This window comes from Myotis nattereri (assembly GCF_964212035.1).
Source record: "Myotis nattereri genome assembly, chromosome: 18".
In the NCBI taxonomy this organism is placed as follows: domain Eukaryota; kingdom Metazoa; phylum Chordata; class Mammalia; order Chiroptera; family Vespertilionidae; genus Myotis; species Myotis nattereri.
Window position 1 is genome coordinate 16,704,923 of NC_138093.1, and position 14,756 is coordinate 16,719,678.

The window sequence follows — 14,756 nt, forward strand, 5'->3', positions numbered from 1 at the left end:
CTCGCCCCCGCCGCAGCTTCATCTGGAAGGTCGTTCGGCTGTCTGGTCTAACTAGCATATTATCCTTTTATTATAGTCACAAGAGAAGTGTTGATCAAATGAGACAATGCCTATAAAATTTTACCTAATGTTTGTATAGTGATATAGTATTACTAAATCAAGATCTAAATGTTTGTAATTTTCAGACCAACCACTAGATGGAGGGCTTGTCTTATCACTGAGTATTGCCCTTTTGCAAAGTTAGAAAGCAAGCTTTATAAAATTTAAAATTTTCAGCTATTTACCTTCGACAAAATGTGGTTTACATTGCTCTCTGATATAATTGATGTCTTCATTTTGTAAGTGTGAAATAATTTGCCTAGAGCTAAATAGGAATATTAGGCGTATGCAAACTGCTGTAACTAGGGCCTATGAAAAGGCTAGGAAGACGCTGTCTTGGACACTGAAAAATGTAATGTACATGCATGCTAAGGTACTACTGTTGTAGAATGGCTTCTGTCATGTTCATTGAACTGTTAACAGCGTCTCATTCCTACAAATTTATATCTAGCAATAAGTACATATTTTGGGTTGCTTGAAGGTGTTACTTATTACTTTGGACTTGAGCCTTTGTATTATTAAGAAAATGAGCAGGTAAGCAATCTTTTAATGAGTTTCACTAATATATATCAAGTTTAGCTGTAATTTTCCATTTAGTTTTCTTTTAACTTTTTATATGTGTGATTATCAATTTTCCTTTTATTTTAAAACTAAATGCCTAAGAATACTAAAGAATCATATTTTTACTGAAATCAAGCCAAGTAATATTTCCCCCCAAAATCAGGGACAAATGATATGAGTAGTGGGAAGTTGTGTTTAAAGTACTCATGTGGAATTTACTTAAAAAAAAAAAAGACATATGTCAGTTCTGACAGGAAAAGTACCATTGACAGATCCTTTTAATTTAGTTACTATACTGAGTTGCTTCTGAGAAAAACTAATCTGTACAAATGAGGGAAGCATGTGTAAAATAGTCATGAACTTATTCCAAATGAAAGAAAATCTATTTTATTGATGCTCCTGTAATATCATTCAATTTAAATTTCTTTCATTATACATCTTAATTTGTTGTTTAACCATCTCCAGGGTCTATTTTAATGTGGAGATGTTACAGTTGGTATCTTTTCATATTATACAAATACTGCATTAAGTTTTCTATCCTTTTACTTTTCCTACATTTTATAGCCTCACTATTAATGCTATTCTTGGGCATCCTGACTCTTACTGTTGCATCTGACAATTCTTCTTCATGACGGTCGTTTCCTTATGAGCACTGTAATTTTTTTGTGTTCAAGTTCAGGTTTATTTATTTATTTTTTGCCTATCTGTTGGCCCTTGAGCTTGGAAATATTTCTACAGAGAGGTTCTGTATTTGCTCATAATTTCAAGGCCCTGCTGATTTCACTGTCCCGAAGCAATTTTAGTAATTTCTGGATTTGGGGTTCCCTCAGTTATACTATACAGTCTAAATTCTGAACCCACTCATGTATATGGAGCGAGCTGGTGAATTAAAACCAGGAGATCTCTTTTCAACCGAAGCTCCCAACTTTATATAGGGAATTCAGTGCCACCCTCCTATATACCACAAAACCTATATCCAATTCAGTATTCTTGTGGGTGATTCTTTCTTGTGTGCATGTGTGTCACTGGGGGTGTTTCCTATCTTTGTGAATTTTTTTGAACTTGGCCATGAATTATAAATTGTTGTTCTATTTCGCCCACCTTTTCTATGCATTTATATGGGAGGATGCCCTTCCAAGGCAGCTCAGTCTACCATCTTGCTGGAAGTCCCCTTCCATTTTACACTTTTTATCTGCTCTGCATATTCAAGGAAATAATTTATAAGCTTTATATTCCTGAACTCAAAATTGGCTTTCTTGAAGAGAACAAGGATTTAGAAGAAACAACTGAGACATTAGAAGATGTTTTCTTTTTCCTTATTTGCAGCAATTAACAGAAAAATACCCTAACAGGTGCCTGGTGGAAGCTGTCAGATGTGGTTATCAAGCTGATGTGAACATTTACTCCAGTTTATAATGGTCTCCAACTTTTTACAGCAACCTTTTAATGAAGGCATCTCTAACTTCCGCTTTTTCAATGAAGCACAAGGCTGCTGACGCTGGCAGTTATGTAATATCAAGCAATGCCTCATTTCACACCACCAAACGCGCGGGGAGCTCACTGAGCTGCTTAAGTAACCCCTAGGTCAATAAACTGAGTCATTAGCACCTCCTTTGAATAACTGTTTGTCTGTTACTGCTTCAACATTTATATAATCTGTCATAATACCTTGGTTTTTTGAGGTACAAAAATGACTGCTGTAGGCTTAACATAGAGACTATAATGTAAGTAGCAATGTTTTCATAGTGATGGTTTAACTGTCCTGTCTGGTACTGAGTGAGTTAAAGCCTGAACACCACAGCTAATTACTCTGTAATGCTAACCTTAGTTGCTGGTTCATTTTGAGACTCTTTAAAATATGAACTGTGTATTTTACCCCTATGCACTCTCTTAATGATTTGTTTTTTTAGACTGAAATCACTTCCAGCCATCAGTTATACCCTTGGTCTCTACATATGCACTTCTCCAAGCACAAATATTTCTTTTTCCTATTGGCCTGCCAGCCCTGTCAGAGCGAATTTCACTTTAAACTCAGTGCTATGATACTTAAAACCTCTTGGATTACTCAGGCTGCCAGTGTGATCTATGACCTTCCGAGAATGACAGCTGCACTTTCCAATTTGCTTCTACTGCTTGGGGAACTAGAAAGCACATGCCAAAGAGGAAAATGTTTCTGATGTTGAACAGAAAGGAGAGTTCTTGTTGGAGGTGGGAGCCGGAGACTATTAGGTACTGAAAAATATGAATAAGAAATGAAAAGAAACTAAACATGCTGTAAAGTCTAAGACCTTGAGCATAATTCAAAAGTTAATGCTGGTACTAAAAACTTTTGAGTCCAGTTAAAATATGAATAATGACCTCCAGTTACTGTAATTTAAGCACCAACCAGAATCTTAAAGTGATGATGCACTATCAAAATGAACAAGTTCAAGAGATGGAAGAGAATCTAAAATTATCATGAGTCCTGTAACAAAATGGACTGTATCTTTCTTCATTAAACACAGCAACCTGACATCTGGACATAGTCAATGAGGTAATATGGCTACCTAACGTGCACACTACCCCTACTGACATACCAGTCTCTCATAAATGGAAAATTATGGTTAAGCTTCTGTTAAAACCTTGTCTCCAAAGTGCTTAAATAAATAACATAGTTTAGGAATATTTCGATATAGTTTTGAAACTTTTCACTTTCTTTTATTACCTTACATAAGAGGGGGATAAATGTTGTAAAAAAACTCAATAGTCTTATCAAATATAAGAAGCTTAATGTAAAGTTTCCAATTTATGTCATGTCTACTTATTTATTTACTTGTCTCAATATTTAGATTAAATAATCTACAAATTACCTTTGGCTGATAAAAATAAAATGGTGGTTGAAAAGTTAAGACTTGTTTGTAGCTAAATCAAACTAAGTAACATATTTCCAAAATTGCCGGTACAAGAATGGATAATAGAAATAGTATTTAAACAAATTAAAAGCGTATGATTTAAAACAGCAAAGCATGAAAGTTTGAAATTTTGATTCTCAGTAAGTTTATGCTATCAAATATACTAGTACAACAAAAAAGCATTTCCTTGGGTTATGATAATATTTTAAACCTCTGTATTGGGCAGTGTGATGCAAATGCTTTCAGTCACTAACTCAGTAATTTCAGTAATCAGCACCGCCAGATAAATATTTCATAGCTACTTGGTGCCCTCTAGAGCAGTGATGGCGAACCTATGACATGCGTGTCAGAGGTGACACGCGAACTCATTTTTTTGGTTGATTTTTCTTTGTTAAATGGCATTTAAATATATAAAATAAATATCAAAAAATAAGTCTTTGTTTTACTATGGTTGCAAATATCAAAAAATTTCTCTATGTGACACGGCACCAGAGTTAAGTTAGGGTTTTTCAAAATGCTGACACGTCGAGCTCAAAAGGTTCGCCATCACTGCTCTAGAGCATTCAGAACCTCAGGATCCTGTGCAGTGAACCAACACTGCAGGTAGCACTGGAAGAACAGGTGCTAAAGTAAACCTCCACTCTTACATTTTACAAGTTCTCTTGGTCCTTGAGAATATGCTATATTATGGATCTGTAAAAACAAACAAACCATCCCAAGGTGAATTCATTTTCTACTTACATCTATCTAAGGCTAACGTTTATTAAATTCAACAACATTAATTTAAATATGAACTTAACTCCTGAATTTTTAAAAGTCAGTTGGGTGCAATGACTTCAGAAACAATATCTGAATAAGATTTCTGTCTCTATTGATAACTTCTTTCAGTCTATATCTGTAACTTTCTTTGTCATGATTATTTTTGTAAAATAAGAATAACGGCTATCCCTTTTAACATGTCTGCCTTGAGATTATATTTCCAAGTCTCTTACAAGAACAGGATGGTGACTCTTATACAGTTGGTATTGTTATTGTTCTGACATATGAAAATAATAGAACCTCCCCTAAAAATACCCAGGAAGTCCTGGCTCCTGCCATATAATCTAGAGAGTGAAAAGATCCTTATCATACCTGGCACACTTCTCATGCACGCTTTTTGTTTGGCCTCCTGGGGCTCTTACATAATTCATAGAGAGTTATGCCTACGCACAGGCGACTAATTGTTGTTGCACCAAAATAATGCCACAGCCAATCATACCTTCCTTTTACCATAGCGCGAGTGGATGGCTTGTGTAAGTGGGATTCTGTGTTATGACTAATGCAAATGGTACAGCACCTTTAGAGATGAAAAATACTCTTTACATGCTTTCTCGTCTTTTATATTCAGTGATTTTACTTTGAAAGTGGCTGATCAAGGGCAAGGTTTTTGGTTATTTCACAGAAATCATCACTTCTCACCTTGCACACACTCCTGTTCCCAGGCTGACTGCTATAGTGCTGGCTTCTCTTTGAAAAGGGCACAGAAGTACTTGGCGTGGGGTATTTTCATTTTGGGATGTTCACTGTCTTGGGGTTGTGACAACCCAACAAACTGGGACTTATAAGCAAAGCTGGGCAAGGGTGAGGAGAACTCTCCTTGGAGATGGGAATGCAGCGTACATTCTTGAGATTAAGGGAAAAACAGGGTTTTAGGTGGAATTTCAAACACGCACAGGTGCCTTGCCCCTTGAACGACACGGGTCTGAACTGCGCGGATTGGTCACACGCGTTTTTCAATGGACCAGCGTGTTGGAACTGTGTTCAAGGATAAATTCCCGGTGGGACCTGCGTATGTGCAGGGCTGACTGTAGTTATATGCAGATTTCTGACTGCCTCGGAGATTGGTGCCCCTAACCCCTGCATTGTGCAAGGGTCAATTGTATATCTATACTAGTTATTTCAAGCATGCAGAACGAGGAAAGATTGCAAACTGATTTATTTTAAATGACTATGGTACCCACTTGCTGATGGCAAACAGTACTTCCCTCCCCCAGACTTTGAGAGAAATAGGCAAGTTGCAACAGTAATAAACTGTAATAGTTTATTTTTCCTCTTTGTGTACAAAGAGAATAAGTTAATTATAATAATTCAATATTTATAAAGTCCTTAAAACCCAAAAACCTTTAAAAAATGTTTTAGAGACTTTTAAGAATTCCTGTTCATTTACCACCTCAAAGCTATCTCAGCATGAAGTTTTAATACCCATGTAAACACAGCTTTATGGGTTTCTTGTATCAATTTGAAAAGATGTAATTTTAAGTTACAGTTGCAATTTAAAAATTTACTTGCCTAACTATGCTCCTAGAAGCCTCCACCTCTCCTTTCTCATTTGAGGGGCTCTAAATTAGCCACTCGATACTGTCCAAACCAATTTGGATTCATTTTTAAGACTGCTTTTGCCTTTTAATTTCTGACCGGCCAATATGAAGGTGCGTTCATTTTGACTGAAAAGGAAAGAATATCTGAAAAAGTGGGCTGTATCAACTTTAGGTAAAGATAAACAAAAAAATAGGCTTAAAAAATATGTGTGTTATGTGGTGTATGTTACATTACATGAGATAGGATGCTGACTTATGTCCACAAAAGAGAAGATATTCAAGAAGTCATTAATTATGGTCCTGTTTATAAATCTATTAAAAAGACTTTAATCTTTAACTTAATCAAGGGCATAAAAAGCATTTGTTGATTGTGCCATTGTGCCTCACTAGGCTAAAATGAGGCCATAGAAATATGTAGCTTTTACATAAAAACTGGCATAGACATACATAGAATTTATAATGCCAATAATTCACTTTAATAACAGAAGTATAAAGTTTAGAAAATTACTAATATTCTTCTAGAATATAAAAACAAATAGCATTTGAAATTAGATTCTATTATAGAGCCACACTTGCCTCTTTGAAATAGCTCTGATTTCTATCTAACGGATGAAAGCACCAAGCAGTTAAGAGATTACCAACTGACTTGGGCTACTACTGTAAGACTGTATTGGCCTACAATTCCTACAGGTAAAGTGTACAAAACCAGAGTCCCTAATTAACCTCCTTAGCTCCAGACATCGTCTTGATTTTCAAATAATCATCAATGGAGGTTTATTGCACTTAAAATGAGAAAACCAGATCCATTTGAACAAATCTTTGTAATCTAAAACTCTATTAAATGTTTTGAGGATTCACCACTAGCTATTCCCTCCCTCCCTCCCTTCCTCTCTTCCTTTATAAAATGGAAAGTTTCTATTCAATATATCTTTGTTTTTGAGATGGGAAGCACCAACAAAATCAACATTTACAATAAACTCAATGATATAGCAGCTTTCCTCAAATCTCATGGTTATTCAAATTATGTTTTGAAGGACATAGATGTGTTTTTAAAGAAGCATTATCTCCAGTACAAAGCCACAATGAGTTGCCTTCTGGACTCATCCTTCCAAAGAGCTTACTGTTATAATGAAGAATTTACTGTTGTATAAAAATTCTAGTGACTTACCACCACAATGCAGTATTTTATTAAACAACCTATGTAATTCAGGAAGTGTAATTAAGTGATAATGCGATTCTTTGTCAAAAATTGCACTGTGCCCTAGCTGGTTTGGCTCAGTGGATAGAGTGTCAGCCCGTAGACTGAAGGGCCCCAGGTTTGATTCCGGTGAAGGGCACATGCCTGGGTTGCGGGCTTGATCCCCAGTAGGGGGCGTGCAGGAGGCAGCCGATCAATGAGTCTCTCTCATCATTGATGTTTCGATCTCTCTCTCCCTCTCTCTTCCTCTCTGAAATCAATGAAAAAAATTAAAAAAATTGCAATGATAGGCATAAAATGAAAAACACACACACAGTGTTTATCATTTAACATAGCATGGCATTCTTTTCCAAAGATGATTGATTTTGTGTCCTCTTAAGATTAAGGACAATTCGGAACTGTTTAAGATGTTTATTTCATTGTAATACTCATATGCATGCACGCACATTTAATCAAGGTGTTGGAATAACACAAAAGTAGGCAGGAACATGTAGAAGACTGTTAAGGGGAAAAATAAAATATTTGGGACCAGCTACAACTATAAGAAATATTAATCATGCTCTGTTAACCATGATGGTTCTGTTCTGATTACAGAAAGCACATTCTAACCTGGCTGGGAGATAAACGCCCTAGGACTTGAGAGCTAACATTGGAATGCAGTCCATCCTTCTTCTGAGAACTGCCTATCATTATGGACAGGTTTACAACCGCCTGGCACCTAGTCCTGAAGGCATCTGATCTTTAAAACCCTCTATTACCTGTAATCTGGTCCCGGGGCGTCTGAAGGTGCCCGCTCTCTGTGACTCCCCCGAGTCCTCATGACTTGTAATCTGTAATGAGTAAACCATGCCCACTTTCCCATACCTGTAATTCCTACTTGCCCATGTAATCTTTGTCCCTTCTACCCAACAAAAGCAGCTGGCTTATGTAGGGTGCGGAGCAGATTTCTGTGGATGACCTGCTGCTCTCCCACACTGCCAGCATCATCGGAATAAACGCTCATATATGAGTCAACTCTGTCTCTGCTTAACTGGCTGAAGTAGTGACGGGCAGCCTGGACCCCTTGGTTGTCCAGTTACAAGACCACTGATGTTCCAAAGCTGACAAAGTACTTAGTATTGATTCCTTAATTCCTTTTCTAAGCCAAATAATACTATGAATCTTTAATATTTTCAAAAAGAGAAAGTTGAAATAAGGAATAATAATTATGCTTTAAGTCATCTCAAATAATTACATTTTAATCCTGAACTATAAGTTTCTTAAGGGAAAAAGAATTGTTTCTGTATCCCTGAGGCCCATCCAAGTCCTTGTCAGTTAGAAAGGTTACTACATAAAGAAAACATTAAGTGTTAAAAGAAAACATTAAATGCACATCCTTACCTTGATTACATCTTTATTTTATATTCTATAAAGTTAATTTAATTTGTCATCACAGAAACTTTAGCAGTTAAAATATCTTTTGGAAATGACAATCTCTAATAGCACATATGCTATCCTTCTGATTTACTAGTTACTAACAGGTCATTAGTTAATACCCAGTAATAGGAAAAAAATACAGTTAAGGAAACTCTTTATTCATTTTAAGTATAGCATATAATTTATTTCTACAAAACATAGGCTATTTGATAATGAAAAATGTAAAACTTGTTAATACTGGGACATTAAAAGTTTCTTTTCCCAATAATAATTTTTTTTTAATGATAAATGCTGATATTCGGTAAGGTAAGTACTTCTCATGTGTGTTTGTGTGTGTATACATATATATGAGAAATACTTCAATGAGATATGTTGTAGCATGATACATGTGTACTAAGAATTTCTTAATTTTAACTATGAAGGCATGCATCTTCATCTACATAAAATACTGCAATTTAAAAGACATTTGATCTTATTAGGTTATTAAAAAATTTCCCACATAGCACAGGTTCCTACCAACAATGTTATAAGCATATAATACTACATATGTGCATGTGTGTGTGTATATATATATCTTGAGTCTATAATAAATACAGGATGGGGCAAAAGTAGGTTTACAGTGTGAATACATGAAACTGTTTATTCTTGTATTATTATTTGTCAATTATTATTTTCTATATGAACAACTATAAAGCTACTTTTGCTCCACCATGTACTATACATTGTACATTTGAAAGGACGCTGAAATAGTAAAGATTATATATAAATTTAAGACATTGTTAAAAAAATTAACATTGAAAATAAAATACAGCCCAGGAAATAGAGGAAGACACGTAAGTGTTTGAACACTGGCTGTGACCCTTATAACTCATTTGTTAAACAAACATCTATTGAGAACCTACTGTGCCAGACACTGTAGGCACAACTTTGAATACGAAAAAGTTCTTGGTCTTCTGGAGACTAACCTCTTGTGGAAGGAAGTAGATAAATAAATGACAGGGGTGCTAACACAGACAGAAGTTAGATGGGGAAGGAGCTTCTTTGATAGTTTTGTCAGGAAACGGCTCTTGAGGGAGTGATACCTGAGGTGAGATACTTGAGTTGTTCGTATAGAAAATAAGACAAAAGGGAAGTTTCACAAAGCAGGACCCAGACACTGCTGAGAATGAAGGACAAGGAAGGCCCACTGGATGTGGCTATGTGAAGACCACTGGCAATCTTGACAAGACAGGAAAGTGAAGTGTGAAGAGGAGTCTTTTGAGAAGCATGTATGATGGGAAGTGAGAAATGGGCAGTAGTTGGAATGTGATGTGGGGCCAATGTGAGTTTAACTTTGGAGATTCCAGATAACGTTCATAAGATGACAAAATGATCCAGTAGAGGGAAGAGAGATGACAGCAAAGAAATCCTTGAGAAACAACAGGGATGAGGCCCGAGCAAAATGGACTGGCTGGACTATGCAAAAAGGCCACTTTCTTCAGTGTAACAGAGGGGAGAAAGATGGGTAGGAATAAAAGTAGACATTGGGTCGCAGGAAGATAACTGTGGGCAAGTTGCTTAACTTGATAAGCTTCAGTTTTCTTACTATGAATGGCTCCTTGCCTGAGCTGTTGTGAAGATTGTATTAGATAGGGATGTAATAAATAGCAATTAGCATACTGCCTGGCACTCAAGGTACATATTTATATATATATATACACTGAGGCCTTGACTTACAAGTGCCCCAACTAACGAGTTTTTCAAGATATGAGCCGTCTCTCAGCCGATTTTTTGCTTTGAGTTGCGAGCTAAAATTCAGGTTACGAGCCAGCTTCAGATACCCCACCGCTAGTTGGCGCAGCGAATGTCACAGTGAACACCACAACATCAGCCCAGCATCACGTGTCTCACTCATTCACTTTATGATTTGACATACGAGTAATTTGAGTTACGAGCTCCATCATGGAACAAATTAAATTCGTAAGTCAAGGCTCCACTGTATATAAAAGGCTAATATGCAAAGTGTCCCCTCGGGAGTTCGACTGCGAGACCAGGAGTTCGATTGCTCCCTATGACGTGCACTGACAACCAGGTGGCAGCAAGGAACGAAGGAAGGCCCCAGCCAGCAGCTGGCAGCTGGGGAAGGAAGGCCCTGGCCCAGCAGCTGGAAGGCCCTGATCAGCCCTGATTGCCAGCCAGGCCTAGGGATCCTACCTGTGAATGAATTTTGTGCACCGGGCCTCTAGTATTTCACTAATTGCCACCATTATTATTAATCAACAGATCTCAGATTGTAGGAGGAATTGAAACTATTTTAGAGAACATTTCAAGTAACTGAATTAGGATAAAGATTAAGTCTATATGACATTGAAGCCTGAATTGTTTCTAATTCTTTCCAGTAATTTCATTTAAAACTGGACTGAACAGTTCATGCTCCAGAAACAAAACCTTTTTTGAGCAGTTTTGCTTATTTTTTTTTGAAGAATAATAAAAACTTAACAAAATTAATGTTTATTCTGTGCAGATATTTTTTGTGGACTTTCAAATCCAGAACACTGGATGGATTATAGACTAATGGTCTGACAGATTTAATATTACAGAAAAATGAAGAAGCAAACTACAGAACAGCGCCCCCACTCTACCCCAGATACAGAGTCTAAAATTTTGTGTTAGCCTCCACCATTTTCTTCCACATGGAAACGATGATGTTTTAGTTTAAGTACACATAGACTGGCTTATTTTAAAGTTCAACATTTCTACATTATATTTAACACATTCTGAAAAGACCCAGGGTAGTACTGCACCTCTCTGTCTTTTAAAATTTTCAAGTCACTCTTTTCTCATTGGGGTAACTAAAACTAGGCACTTCTCCAAGTGAGTCCTCTGTTTTATCAGGAAATCTTGATAAATTTAGAAATATTATCCTAAATTTCAATGTAATTTTAGTTACTGTTTTTATGATAGTTATTTAAATCAATAAATGGGTTTTATATACTACTAGAGGCCTGGTGCATGAAATTTGTGCATGGGTAGGGTCCCTAGGCCTGGCCGACAAACAGGGCCGATCAAGGCCTTTTGGCTGCTGGCCAGGGACTTCCTTCCCTGGCTGCCGGATGCTAGCTAGGGCCTTCCTTTGTTCCGCGCCAGCCCCTGGTGGTCAGCTCACATCATAGCGAGCGGTCAAACTCCGGGTCAGTTGAACTCCTGAAGGGACAATTTGCATATTAGCCTTTTATTATATAGGAGGATTAATTTATACCCAACATTTTGATTTTTATGAGAATACAAATGATTTCTTCTGTGGAATCAGATGGCAATAAGATAATGTGTGACTTCAATGGTGAAAAACTAGAATTGATTTATTTCTTTTATATATTTTATTTTATAATACTTCATATTTATATGTTATTATGATCTATATAAGTGTATAATATTACTAGAATATACTTATTAATGGCTGTCATCTAAAATGGCCTTCTAAGAGTGAATTTCTGGACTGAGATAAGTTCCAGTTACCAACCACAAAATAAGACAATAAAAAAAGAAAAAAGGTGTAAGTGAAAAATAAATTTAACAACATATATTAATTGAATCAAATAATGCCTCAATCATAAGGTCTAATTGTAGCAAAAAAAGCAAATAAAGATATGAGATTTTATTGTAATTCAGCATGAAGATACATATGTTTAATGGTGTATAAAATAGTTTGCTTTAAAATCCTTCGATTTATTTTACAAATATTTATAATATTTCCAATATGTATATGGCCCCTTTTGATAGGATGCTTCAGTGCTTGCTTATAACAATGTTATTTTTACTTTAAGAATAGCTCTTGTAATGTAGAGATCAAGTTTTTTTGAAATTCTTTAAATTCCATTAAATAATATGGACTCTTTAATCAGAAGTTAAAAATAATGTTCTGACTTATTAAATAAATACTAAGTGCAAATTTATGTTGAAACTGAACATACAACACAATCAAAGACTTGACAAACTAGTTAATTTTATTTGAAGAGAACGAATGGCCTGGTCTTTCAAAAGCACTAACGTAGACCCACTTTGAATCTTAATGCTAGTACACGTTGCATGCGCACGACTCCCTCAATCCACCTCCTCAACACATGCACACCTTTCTCCTCTGTTTGTTAACATTCTAAATCTTTCTCCCACGTTGGGCCTTTTAACCACTTACTTGATAAAGTAGGTCACTTAAAAAGCAAGCAAGCCCAATAAAATGAATTACAAAGACGACAAGATTAAACCGACTGCACCATTTTCATACATTGTAGCTGAAACTCTGCAAATATGCAGTTGGCTGTGGTTTGGCATTTAACAGCATGTGATCAGTAAGGAGGAGGAAATTTTATTCTCATTAACTGTTGCAGATTTACTGCAGTGAAAAAGAGCTATGTAACCCGAGATGTGACAGTACAGAAAGATCAAAGCCATGGACTGGAAACTAAATAAACCCTCTGGCTACTTCCTGCAAGGAAAATTCACTTTGGCAATGTAAAACAGAGCCCAGTTAAAAACTACTCTGTTTTATGAGCTGTCATAGCAGCTCAAGTGGTTTGGACCGGCTGAGTTTAGAACATTATATTTCCTTGTTTTTGTCTTAGATACTGCTGCAAGCAGTTTTATAGATCCCCCCCCCCCTTTTTTTTTTAACACAATAACAAAACAAAAAAAAAAGAAACTTTTTTCTTTTGGTTGAAACTGAGAAGGTAACTGCTAAACTTATTAAAGCAGGCAGGTCTTCATTTGCACATTCCTTTCTCATTTACTACAGTTTAATATTTTGCTTTTAGATTTATTTGGCAATACATTAACTTTAATAATTCATCAACAATCTGTATAATTCCTATTCAAAATAAGTGCAAATCAGTTTACAGAACCCACATGGCTCATATCTGAGAACTGAGCTATTTGGTAATAGCACATCTGGAAGGACTATGGAGAATATGGGAATTAATTAATATTACATTTAAAAACCTTTAGGCTCTAAGTTTCATCTGTTTTTTCAAAAAATATTTGAGAAAAAATATTTGGTTTAACATTTCTAACATAAAAATTTTAAAATTGTTCATAAATACTTAAATCACATTGTTAAATCAATCAAAACACAGACGGGCCAGAATAAATCAACCCTAAATGAGAAAATATCCCCTAGTTTAGGAGTAAGCTCAGTATCATTGAATCCAGACTTAAAGGAAATAAAAGATGACATGCTCTCTTTTCCTCTCTTATTTTCTTGGATGGGTGGTGGTGCTTATCAATCAAATTGCTTACAATTTGCATCTTATCATTAGCATGTGATTAAGCAAGCCTTTATAATGGCAATTTGCATACTATTCCCTTAAAAAAAAACACCTCATATTTTTTTTGAAAATAAGAGCATTCCATAGGTCAAATATGTTATAAAAGCAGTCATCTTTGCTGAAGGACTTTCTATTTTCTTTCCATTTAAATTTACAACTAATTTTTATATATCTGTACAGCCAACAAAAATGCAATTAATACATATAAAAATGTATGAACTTTAACACTAGATAATTGCTCTTAATGGTGGTGATATAATTAACTTCTCAGTCACGACTGGATTAATTCCCATGCCATTTCTTCTAGTACAAAGCTACACCATAATTAATGTGTTAACATTTTTATAGGATTTAGTCATATTCAGATTACTTTTCTGTTTATAGACTAAGTTATGCTGAATTTCTTCTCCTTAAAATGAAGTCCTAAAAAAGTGATAATAAATTCGATTTTAAATCTGGTTTTCTTTGGGAGCACCTTTGGACTTTATATACAGCCAACATGCATGCCTTCAAAAACTCTGCTCAGATCACCAGATTGAAAATTAACACAAACTTTATGAGGGCAGCTCTGTCGCCAACTTCTATTCCTTCTAAATTTCAAAGGAAAATAAATCACTTAAAAATTTTTTCCAAGTCAGTAGTATAATTTCTCTAGGATAAAACATCTTCTGAAGTTTCCAGAATTCTAAGCCTTGATTTTTGGCTTCTATTTCTATATTTCAGTAAAGTTTATAATTTGCTAATGCTGATGTGTGATAATCTAATAAAATTTGGCCTTAAAGTTATAGGCCCAATTTGCTAATAAAACCTAATTCAATTCTCCTTGGGAAATGCAAATCATTATTAGTGTTCTAACAGTAGAACCAAAGTTTCTTGCGATTTCAAGACTACAAAGAAGTTGTCTCAATAAAAAGTAAACAAATAAGATAAGACTAAT

General features: G+C 35.5%; 1 protein-coding gene across 2 annotated transcripts in view; it reads right to left on the reverse strand.

Annotated features, from left to right (window-relative positions):
* The window catches only part of KIFAP3 (kinesin associated protein 3), a 116,538-nt gene that overhangs the window by 6,077 nt on the left and 95,705 nt on the right, over window positions 1-14,756 (reverse strand). The window lies entirely within an intron of this gene.